The sequence below is a fragment of the Colius striatus genome, chromosome 2 (assembly GCF_028858725.1).
Source record: "Colius striatus isolate bColStr4 chromosome 2, bColStr4.1.hap1, whole genome shotgun sequence".
Taxonomy (NCBI): domain Eukaryota; kingdom Metazoa; phylum Chordata; class Aves; order Coliiformes; family Coliidae; genus Colius; species Colius striatus.
Window position 1 is genome coordinate 50,637,426 of NC_084760.1, and position 11,477 is coordinate 50,648,902.

The 11,477-nt window shown below is 43.5% G+C and overlaps 1 protein-coding gene across 5 annotated transcripts in view; it reads right to left on the minus strand.

The window, feature by feature from the left end:
* Positions 1-11,271, minus strand: part of FYN (FYN proto-oncogene, Src family tyrosine kinase) — a 137,744-nt gene extending 126,473 nt beyond the window's left edge. For 4 of the 5 annotated variants that reach the window (XM_061990523.1, XM_061990524.1, XM_061990522.1 and 1 more), the window contains exon 1: positions 10,849-11,271. The gene's annotated coding sequence lies outside the window, so the exon portion shown is untranslated. The remainder of the gene's footprint in view (positions 1-10,848) is intronic. The other variant, XM_061990526.1, reaches the window with a different exon arrangement.
* Positions 11,272-11,477: the final 206 nt, after the last annotated feature.

Sequence of the window (11,477 nt, forward strand, 5' to 3'; positions counted from 1 at the left end):
ACGTTAACTTTAAAGTGGGTAACTTGGCTAATAGCAAAAGTACTGCCAGGAAAACAAATGAAATACACACAATGCATCTCTTTGCATATGCTGTTTACTATGCATTTTCTTTGCTGTTTTACCAAAATAACCACTGTGACACAATCTCATTGCTTCAGGTTATATCGCTGTATGTGGCATGAAAGTCTGGTGTAAAAATTCACTACAGGGAAACAGAAACCTTTGCAGTTTTGTGTATGTGAACACTGGTTTGGTCGTTTCCTTCATGTAATTGAAGCAAAGGGCCATCTCTGTTCCAGCTCTTTTTGCAGTGACAGAGAAGCCTACAAGGACTTCCCTGCAAGGGAGAGTTTCCATTGCTCCAGCTTGAGGGAACTGAAGACAACTGACAGAAACTGAAGATCTGGCACCAAACAAGCAATTTAATTAGCTGGCATGTGGAGGGAAATAATTATTGTTGTGAGACCACATCTGGAGCACTCAGTCTGGTTTTGGGAGTCCTGGGAAAAGAGCGATTGACATACTGGAGTGAGTCCAGTGGATGGCCACCAAGATGCTCCAGCACTTGACGTATGAAGGAGAGATTGGAAGAGATGGGTTTGTTGCATCCGTCCTGGGAGACACTCGAAATCTGACTACATGAGGCCTCAGCTTTGAAGTTCAACCCAGCTTTGAGGTTAGACCTATTCTGTGTAGGGAGAAGATTTCCAGAGATTCCTTCAAACTTATATTGTTCTGTTACATTTTAAAAGGAAGAGCTCATATCTGAGAGGTTGGAAGGACTATTAAAAAAGTAATTTCATAAAGAACTATTAAAAAGTACTTTTAGAAGAGAAGTCCAATAGGTCTAGAGAGCTCAGTTCTAGAAAATAAATTTTTACAATATGACTGGGGGAAGAAAAAAACAAACCAAACACAAACAATAAAACTGCAGGTGATCATTCCTTCAAACAAAACTAGTGGTTTTTTTTTTTCCCCACCTAGGCTTAAAGCATGATGTGAAAGTCCAAAGCTACATACTTGTCATGACATACACAGCAAGTTCCCATACCAACAATCTCAAATCTACATGATGCGGTTTGACTGTCCTTTTCAAGATATTTTCTCAGAAATTATACCTCATAGAGGCAACATATTGCTGATTACAGAAGAAATTCTTATTATTGCAGCTTGGAGTGACATTACTGGCAAACACAGCTCTTATTTTCTTTGCAGAGTTGTTCATGTCTGCATTCTTTTAAGATCTGTGATATTTCACTTTTGAAGAGAGTGTTAACGATCGTCCAGCAGCACTAAGAAATCCACAGAAATACATTAACACTTCAAAATTAAACTTGAGACAGCAAGCCCTCTAAACCAGTTTACTTTTAAAAGATCTCAGTCATCAAGAAGTACTCTCCCACTCTCATTGTGACGTAATTTGAATGGTGCTTCTTTAAAAGCTTCCTTCTTTAAAAAAAAAAAAAAGGAGGAAAAAAAAAAGAAAATACATGGTGCACACAATTGCAGCACCATGTCATTGTAAAGGTGTTAAAGATGGTTAGCTCCTAAAGATGGAACTCCTGAGGAAGATAATCACTCTTCTTCAGTGGGGCAGATAATGTTAAAAAAAAAAAAATTAAACAGAGGTTACTTTTGAGTAGCAATTTTTTTAAATGCCAGTTTGAGTTGTCTTTGGTGCTGTGAAAATAAATGGTCATCTAGTTAATCCACTCTTCCAGGTCATTGCTCTCATGTCTCCTCTTTTTCTGTGTCAAAAAAAGTAAAGCACATCCTCTACACCACCACAGATACACTCACAACTGCTGTGAACACATCATGGTGGTCCCGGAAGCAGTGCAGCCACATTGGCACGATGCTCCTCCTGGGCTGCTGGGGCTATCCTGAGTCTCACACATGAGCTCTTCAGTCCATGTCAGCATAATGTCATGCAGATGTATCCCGACCCTGCTCTACCTAAGGAAGTAAAACCATAGCAATGCCTTTTTGACCCAGCATCCACACTCTGGATACAGTCCTCCTCTGCCATTTGCTCTAAAATAGCAACTATCTTTTGTAAGACACAAACTCATATGGCAAATTCTGGAGGAGTTGACCACAACAGCAAAATTTGGCTGATTTGTTTAATACCTACAGCTACACAGTCAGCTTCATAAAGCAGAACTAACAGAGGAAATAAAAAAACTCCAAACAACGTAACCTTACAGCAGCTCAAATTAAGACTTGCTGAAAATGTGGCAAGAGTAAAGACAAGGTCACCTCACCCTTAAAGAAGTCACTGAATCACACTGGTGCCAGAGGAAGCTCACAATTAAAAAAAAAAAAAAAAAAAAAAAAAAGACAAGCCTATAAATGAAAGACTTTTTTAACCTTTGACAGGATTGGTAGCAAATTGTTCTGAATGCCAAGTCATCAAGTAGTGCAAACCAATGCTCTCCCATCCTGCCTGTGATGACTGAGGAGCAAGAAGGACACAGTCTTCCCTGTGCACTTTGTCCACAGCCCTATTTCTTCCTTTTTGGCAGCCCTACTGGAACATTAGGACAAGGAGTTCTGCACTTTTTAAGCATGTCAGTAATGCTGCCCTAGGCAAGAAAGACAGTCAACACTCATCTTGTACCTCCCCCAATGCATACAAGGTCATTTTTGACCTTCAGATGTAAGGGATGTTTCTTCCATAAGGTCACATTGTTTAGCAGCTCTCAGTCAAACTTTTTGGCTCGTTACAATTCCCACAAAAATGAAACTCCTAGAGAGGTGGTCAAAAGAATTTTAAGCCAACAGTATGTGTGGGTTTTTTGAGAGTGTACAGCCTGTTACACTGAGAGTTAAATCTGGCTCTTGAGCTTGCCAGTTTCTGTACACTAACCTTAAGCCAATTGTAGGCTGATGGACTTACAAAGTTTTTAACAGTGATTGCAGCTAATAAAATGGGTTGCATTAAACACATTTATTTTTCTCTTACAGGTGGTTTGCCTTAGCCTTTTTGAATAAAATAGATATTTAAAAAAATTAATCTAGTTGCTGTTTCTCCTCACCAAATTATGACTGAGTTGAATTGACTAAAGATCACTGACTATTCATAGACACCTAAGATGACTTAGTATTTGGAACAAAAGGCTTGCATACTCAGATAAAAGCTTTAAATGAAAATTATGAATGACCTCAGATACTGTGCTATTTAAAGGATTACCTTTAAATAGTTTCTTTCCTTCTTGAAGAATGAAATCAACAAAACGTTATAAATTAATTTAAAAACGGGACTTAAAATGCCTGTTGCTGAAATCACCAATTTAAATGCTGCCCAGAGAGATAACAACCAGAAATTTCATAATCAATTGGTTACATCACAGTGAAATCCCAGGAGGAAATGTACAAGTTTTCAGTTACTTCCCAGGAAGGCAGACTGGCAACAGAACCATAATTCTTGGTGGTCTTCAGATAAAAATCTTACTGGATGTGGGCTCCTCCTCTGAAATCTTATTATTCAGACTTCTCCATTTTCCAAAGTTATTAGCATATAGTGATGGTGTGCAAGAGGATCTGTCCACAGAGAAGTCTAAAACATGCAAGAGGTCATTAACCTCACCATAAAAATTACCTCCACCATTAACCTCACAAGTAAAAATAAACACTGAGCATTTACATATAGTTTAAGACCAGAAACAGCCTAATTGCCTAGTTGGACAACAGAGGTTTTCATTTGGAGTCTTAGAGATTTTTATTCTTTCTGGAAAAGATATATTCCTTCCTAGTGAGAGGCTGCTCAGAAAGAAAAAACAACGCTCCTAGGAACAGATATTCTTTCTTTTAACTGTCTGAGAGCTGCTTTCTCTCACACCTGCTCTTCTCCCTCCAGGGTAAAAGCAGCTGGTTGTAGGACGCAACCATCGCCAACCTCCAAACAGGGGTATCAGCTGGTCTTAATGCCAAGTCCTAAGAAATGAACAGCTATGGGATTAAGTTATCCCAGAAGAAGGAAAATCACTTCTTCTGTGATAACATAAATATAAATAAATAAAATACAGGTCCAGAAGTTAGAAAGTAACAGACAAGCTTCTAATGTATTTTTTTTTTGACAGTTAACATAGCCCCCAGAGTCACAAGATGTTGGTTGATACAGAGACAGCTACAGGCCTCATTAACATAGTGGTGAGATTTGTATGGGCTAAAAAAAGAGAGAAAAAGGTCCATGAGTGCTCTTATTCTGTGCCTCACCAGTGGCCCACAGCTGACTTGAGGTTGTTCACCAACATTGCTGTTAATCTCAGGTGCAGGCAGGTGCCCAGAACATTCATCTCCTAGCACAATGCTGCAACACAGCACACTGTCACAGCTTCTGGCTTGGAGAATGCCTGAACTAACCAGTTACAACTCTTCCTAATTATTCTGGGACAAAAGCATCAACTTCAATTCTAAGCCTCAGGGCAATTCTGCAGTTTAAAGGTCACACACAAAAGGGGAAAAAACCAAAATATTTGTACAATAAATTGAAAAAATAAAAAACAACAATTATCTGTACATAATATCAGGAGCCAAGATTGGAACTGCAAGATATTCCAAAGTCATGTAAGGAAAACCTTCAAACATGCCTCTTTTGCAAATGGTACAGCTGCAAGTCAAAGATCAATGTTACGCAAAGTGCTCTTTCACACACAGGTTATTCTAAAACAAGGAAGGCTGGAAAGTCTTTATTAATGCACTAAAAAGTTTTCAAATGAATGTTAAGGTTCACTGGTTTAAAAAAACCTCACAAGCAGAATTTACAGGAAACTGTAAAGAAAAGAGATGGTAGCAACTACCAGATACAATCATTACAAAACTCTCACTGAACAGAAAAGTTTCTTAAAAAAACCCTGAATGGGTATTTAATATTAATCTTCATTCTCATATCCTGTGTAACTTCTCTGTATGGATTAATATAGCAAACTGAGATCTGACAGATAAAAAGTATCTAGCAATAGTATTTTCATCTTGGACAATACCAAAAATCTCAAGAACTATTATTAACATGGGAAAACTAGAGCCAAGAGAAAAAGAACAATCTCAAACAGCGAAGATATTGCATCCAAGTCAAGCCAATCATTTGAGGTTTCCTCCTTCCTCCTCATAAAAAAAAAAAAAAAAACACTGCTAAAATGAGAGTTATTTGCAAGTTTAAGTAGTGCCAAACACTTCTATTGAAGCAAATGTCCTCACACTCATACTCAAGAGTGACTTCCTCTCTCCTGCTTCAGATAGCTCTTACCTTGGTCTATTCAAGTTCCCTTCACTCCAGTTACTTCTCTGATTCTTCACAGGCTGCACTAGTGCCATTACCGTCACTTTCATTTTCAAAATACTTTCCAAACTCACTACTGTGAGTGACATAGCTTTGGCAAATAAAACATTGTTCAAATATTTCTGGAAGATTCAGTACTGATGGTACATTTTGCCTGAAACATAAGGTCTCAATTTCAGGTTAAAATCAATTATTAGAGGCCGTACTCAGCCCAGGCTTTAGATGTTTATCTGTCTTTTAGAGGTGCTAAAGCTGTTGTAAGGTAGCATCAAGGATGCAAGGAAGCTCCTACCCAGGCCATCCCAAAAGCTGTGAAGCAAAATGTACTATGGATACATAGGACTGACTGTTGATGGTGCCATTGACCACACAGCTACTAGTGAATGCCCAGTAACTGCTCTCACAGCAGAGGATCCAATACTATTGAAAGTAACTGTCTCCTTTGAGGAGCTCTGGCTGGGATGCTTTGTACTTCAAAGCACCAAGCACATCACTCTACAGCTGTTTCTCAATATCCTTCTTTTTCTGATTGTAGCCACAGGTACCTAAAGCAGGATGGGACAAAGAATTTCCCTAGGCTAGAACAGGCATCCAGTCATTGCTGCTTCCTAAAAACCCCACCAAAATAAAATTAAAAAAAACAACAGCAACATAGAAGAGTGACCTTCTCTCTTCCTATCAAAACATTCTCACATCATGGCTGCCTTCATCATATTAAATCATGTCTCAATGTGAAGAACCTCAATTAACTTGCTCTAAGAATTTAAGTTATTGGCACAGTCAAATAGGACTTACTACTCACAGATAATACAAAAAACTATAGCATGGAACAAACAACTTTTAGAGGTGCAAGACTTCCTTGAATCAGGAGAAACTAAGCTAGAAAACGTGGGGTAACCTCTCCTCATATCACCTTGTCACAAACAACATCAGCTGATGGGATGTTTTGATATTAAAAAAAACAAAAAACAAACCAACAAAGGAGCTGCATATTGGGAGGACACTAAGTTTAAGACTCATTCCCTGTTGTTTCCTCTGTTTAAAAAAAACAAAACAATAAGTTTCACTCAGGCCATCTAATTCAAATCAACTGATATCGTCAAGTTAGCTTTTTTATGTCTGTTTCATGTGAAAAACATTCATTCAAATTCATAGTATACAAGGAGTAGAGCTGGTCAGCAAATATCCATCAGTCATTTTCTGCAAGGAAATTTAGTTCTAGGTACATCTAAAAGCTCCGTAAAACTGTTGCTGATTTTATACTTCAGTAAAGAGTCAAGATGTCGAAAGTTCTATTTTGTTCCAAATAGGTGGCTGTATTTCTGGGGGGGGGTTGGACCGGATGATGTTTGGAGGTGTCTTCCAATCCCTACCATTCTATGATTCTATGATTTTTGAGTTGAAATCCTTGCTTTCATCACAAGTTACCATTCAAAACAGTCAGAAATAAGACAAAGTGATGTGTTTTGATTGACGTGAAGTAATCATATTTTTCACTTCCCCCAGTAAAAGTGTTGATATTGTTCAGTTTTGTTCCCGTTCCAAGCCAAGGAAAGTTCCAAAAATCCTTTACAAAATGTCATTGTTATCCTGCAGACAGCGGTAAGGAAAACAATGGGGTGCTTCTCCTTGGCAGCAAACTCCTGTAAGGTCAGGCCTGTTTCTAGTTTCAGAGCTTATGGACATATCCCATGGACAGGTTTAACTTGACCATTCTCAAACTGAGAGGCAGCTTACCTGCCTGAAACCAAACCAACGCCTGAGCACATTAAGTAGCAAGACTGCTACTTAAGACTGCACAGTGTTAACAAGGCTAACACACTTCTTAAGGAGTGTCCTCTGTTTCTCAGAATACTGAAACAACTCCAACCTTTCTTGTTTCATCTGGCTTATCATTCCTTAGTCTAGAAGTCAGACACTAAGGGCAAAACCCATGAGGGGAGGTCAAAGCCAGAAAACCCAATTCCTCTATACCTGCATGTTTGCCACCTATTGAAATACAAATGACAAAGCTCTTATTTTTCTTCCTCTCTTTTTTAAAAAAATAATTGCTATTTCATCAAAAACAGGTTAGGTATTTTAAACTCTTACGAGCAAGCCACTGTGGTGACAAGCAAGACACCCAACAGGCAGGCAGATGCAGCACTGGAATTTCACCTCTTTCTGAGGCACTCGGAATCAGATGGCCCTGGCAGCATTTCCCCTGGCACAGCAGCCACTGATACTGGAGCTCTGAGGTGCCCGATGTGTTCAGCATGGTGCAGCAAGCAGCTACATCCCTCGCTCAGGGCAGTGAGATCCACGGGGGTCACAACTATCCTGGTAGCAAAGCCTTGAGGACATTCCACTCTGAAGCAAGCAAAACCCTTTTGTGGGTTTCACCTCGAGTAAATTGCTGACTTGCACGACACAGATCTGTAGGCCTTTTGTCACCAAGGGAGTCCTTAATTGCTGTACTTCAATGAGACGGCTTGGATGAATTAGATTTGTTAGGCAGTTCCCAGTTTTGGAGCACTGGGTCAAAACTACTTGAGAAGACACTTCTGTGGGAGCTGCAGGGGTGGGAAAGGGACAGGAGTTACTGGTTTTATCCCTCTGGAAGGTCACTTTGATAATACACACTGCCAGCAGCAGACCTGCCCATAAAGCAAATTACAAAGCATGGTCCATGACACAAATGAATACCATTATTATATATTCAAAGTAGTGCCCAAACTGAATTAACCAGAACTTTACAGAACAAGTTTGAATCAAATATTAATGTGCACCCCAGAGAGAAAGAAGAAGGGAAAACACATGTGTGCAATTCTTTTTCCTCCCTGAAGGAAAAAGCACCATAATGCAATACGACAGCAAAGCAAAGATGCTGGTTAAATAAAAGTAATCAGGCGTAAGGTGGCCAACAGTTCTAAGCCTTCCTTAACACAAGTAAATGTATGATATTGTAGATGTACCATAGCACAACGTTCTGCCACCACAGAAGTACCGGACAAGCGGTTTTCACTCATCTAGCCATAAACTTCTCAAATCCTAAATCCAGTGCAGAACAAATCATGTCCGGATTGGTACACTCAGCTTAATTCAGCTATAGGGCCAGTGGCCACAGAGACCCCCTCCATACCAGACTCCACCCAGACATTTTGGATTACAGTAATTGGGCATTTCAAATACAGGTATTGTGAAATCTAGTAGAGCATCTAAAAAATAAGTAGTTCCTCAGCAATGCTTTATCTCACTCAAATGAAACAGAAATTTTTCATTGGGCCCTAACTTTTAAAGACATTTACAATGAAAATGATTGATAAGCAACTCTGTATCATCACCTTCACTTCTGCCTTACACTGAATGTCATGCCCACGTGCCACTGTATTAATTCAACATCAAAATTATTTCCAGAGAAGCTTATTCAGGGTTTTATATTTAACTGGTATATCGTGCCACTGCATCTTCCACCAGCAGACAACACAGAACTTCCACAAAAACATGCCATGCCTGAAGCACAGACCACGCAACACCACAGCCTCATGTGAGATACTTCTGTTTTTGCCAAGGATAAGCCATACAGATGGGGCAGTAATTTATTAGAGCTGGAGAAGAAGCAAGCTTATGGACATCCTTTAAGAATCCTCTGAATATTTCAGCAAACAAAATCTGCAGCCAATGAAATGCAAGTTTTGAAAGCATTAATCAGGCAATCATTTTTTCTCATTTTCATCAAAATCACAGCTTTGTGGTGTAAAAAAAGGCTTAAGAAGGAAATCGTGGCTTTTTTTTCAAGAGATTCCCTTCTTAAAATTGTTCTTAAAAACGTGAAAAGGAACTACTGACATTCATCAAGTGTTACCACTTTTATGAGCATATGCATCAAGGTGTCGACAACCTCTGTCAGTGGGAGGAAGGTGACAACCTTTTCACTCTATCAATACTAGTTAAACACTCTTCAAATGTAAAAGTGGACTTCTCTCCCAATTTCCCACTAGGTCAAGCAGCAGCTGCAGTAGATGTTACAGAGAAGTTGTGGATGCTGCCTTCCCTCTCTGGTATTTCTCTTCTGGCCTCCTTTGTTCACTTAACAGAACTTTGAAGTGTGTTTTTACTCCTTCACTGCATGACAAACCCACACAGTCAGAAGACAGGCTTATAAAAACCACAGATCTCCAGCAGGGAGTTTGACAGTGGGTGTAATATTGGACACAGACTTCCATTCATCATGCACATTCTCTGGATTTCAAGTTGACAGTGTCCCTTTAGCTTAGTGTTCCTCCTCATGGCTGATCAGACAAGTGAGCCCTAACGAAAACATTTCCTCCAACCAGCACATAAACAAACAATTCGTCACCTGCAATTGTTCTCTGCTTCAGCCACAGAATGCTAGTTAAAAAGATTAGGACCAAAAAAGAAAAGATGGGTGTGTGGGGAGGAGATACTGGAAAGTGGTGTTAAAGCTGCAGGGATGGTGGAAGGAAGGATGTGGGAGTTAAGGAGGTTTGTATACAAGGAGGAAAATGACAAGGTCTCAAAGGCGTTCCCTGTCCTGTGCACGCATTTCAAAAGACCAGTCCGTTCCCACTTGTTATTTAGCATTTTAAGAATCGAAGCATATAAAAGTGATTGATGAATAACTGCAGAGGGTTGCCTTCCACTTCAGCCTAAACCTTCTCCTCTAGCACCAACTCAGCTCTGCCGTCCCCATCACGGCTGCATGAACCCAGATACCATGGTCTTGTTTTCACTAAGTGACTCCCTTCCCTTCCTGGCCGTCGCCTAGCGCTCGCACACACACAAAAGCCACACAGAGCAGAAATAAGGCGAGCTCCCAAGGAAGCGGAGACCAAACTGAGCGTTATTAAGGAGGTGACATGTACACTGGAGGTCTGCAGACGCAGCAAAACGCCGGCACCCATGGTGTGGCGTTTGGTATCTCTCGCTAATCTCCAATGTGGCTGGAAAGGAATTGGCACCAGATCAGCGGCCTCATCTGGGGAGGAACAGAGAGGCTCTAGGGGAAAGAAAAGAAACAAGCCTCTTTTCACATCCTACCACCCTTGGGCATTTTGTACGTCCCTTCTTTCTTCCCTGAAAGAGGCCTTTGTCACAGACGCGCAAATCCTATACGATTTATTTCAGAGGGAGAGAAGGTCTTTTTATTTATTTCCCCCCCTCCCCTTTTTCGCAGTTCGGCAGCAACAAACGCAGCCCTGTGCTGCGCCCCCTCCCTTCTGTCCGGCCGGCACCGCGGGGGTGGAGGGGCGGACGCGGGCGACCCGCGGGTACGCAGGAGCGCGGCGCCCGCCCCGGCCCCGCAACGGCAGTCACAGGCGCTGCCCCCGGCCCTGCCCGCGCTGCAGGCCGCCGCCGCCGGCTCCCGGCGGGGGTGTGTGTGTGGGGGTGCGCGGGGGACACCCGCAGCAGCGCAGCAACGCGGCCGCCTCCTCTCCCCAGCAGCCCCCGCACCCCATCACCGCTCGGGTGCACAAAGGAAACAGACGCGCCGCAGCATCCACCCCCCCTCCCGCCTTCCCGCTCCCCTCGGGCGGCGGCGCGGCGGGCTCTGGCCCCTCCGTTACCTGAGGCGGCTCGGCTTGGCTTGGCTCAGCTCGGCTCGGCTCAGCTCAGCGCAGCGCAGCGCGGGGCCGGGGCGGCGCCGCCGCACTCACATCCTCTTCGCTCCGCTCCTCTGCCGGCTGCCACCACTCGTCCGCCCGCAGCGACGGGCTCCGCGACGGGCGCCGCTGCCTCTCCCCGCGGGCAGACGCGCTGCGCCGAACACCAGCCGGGAGCGGAGGCGGCGGCTTCGTGTGACGGCGGCAGAGCTGCAGCCTGGGCAGGGATGAGCTCGCACGGTCTCTCCGCGCTGCTGCTGCTGCCTCGCCTCCGCTCCGCTCCGCCCGGGTGAGCGCGGCTCAGGCTCCCCTCCCACTGGGGCTCCTGACAGATGGCGCAACCGCAGCGCCGCCGCCGCCCGGCCCCGCTCGCCCGCACGGAGCCGGCAGCCACCTCCCCTCGCTCCGCCGCGCCCCGCCGCGCCGCGGGGGCGGCCCCAGACTGGCAGCGCTGCTGGCCTATGGCGAGACGCAGCCGGCCGCTGCCGCCATTCTGATTGGTAGGCGGCGGGGAAGGCGGGGCAGGCGAGGCGGTCCCTCAGCGCCAGCTGGCCGCGGCCGAGGGGCGGCTGCTGCCCCGGGTAGCGGCGGCT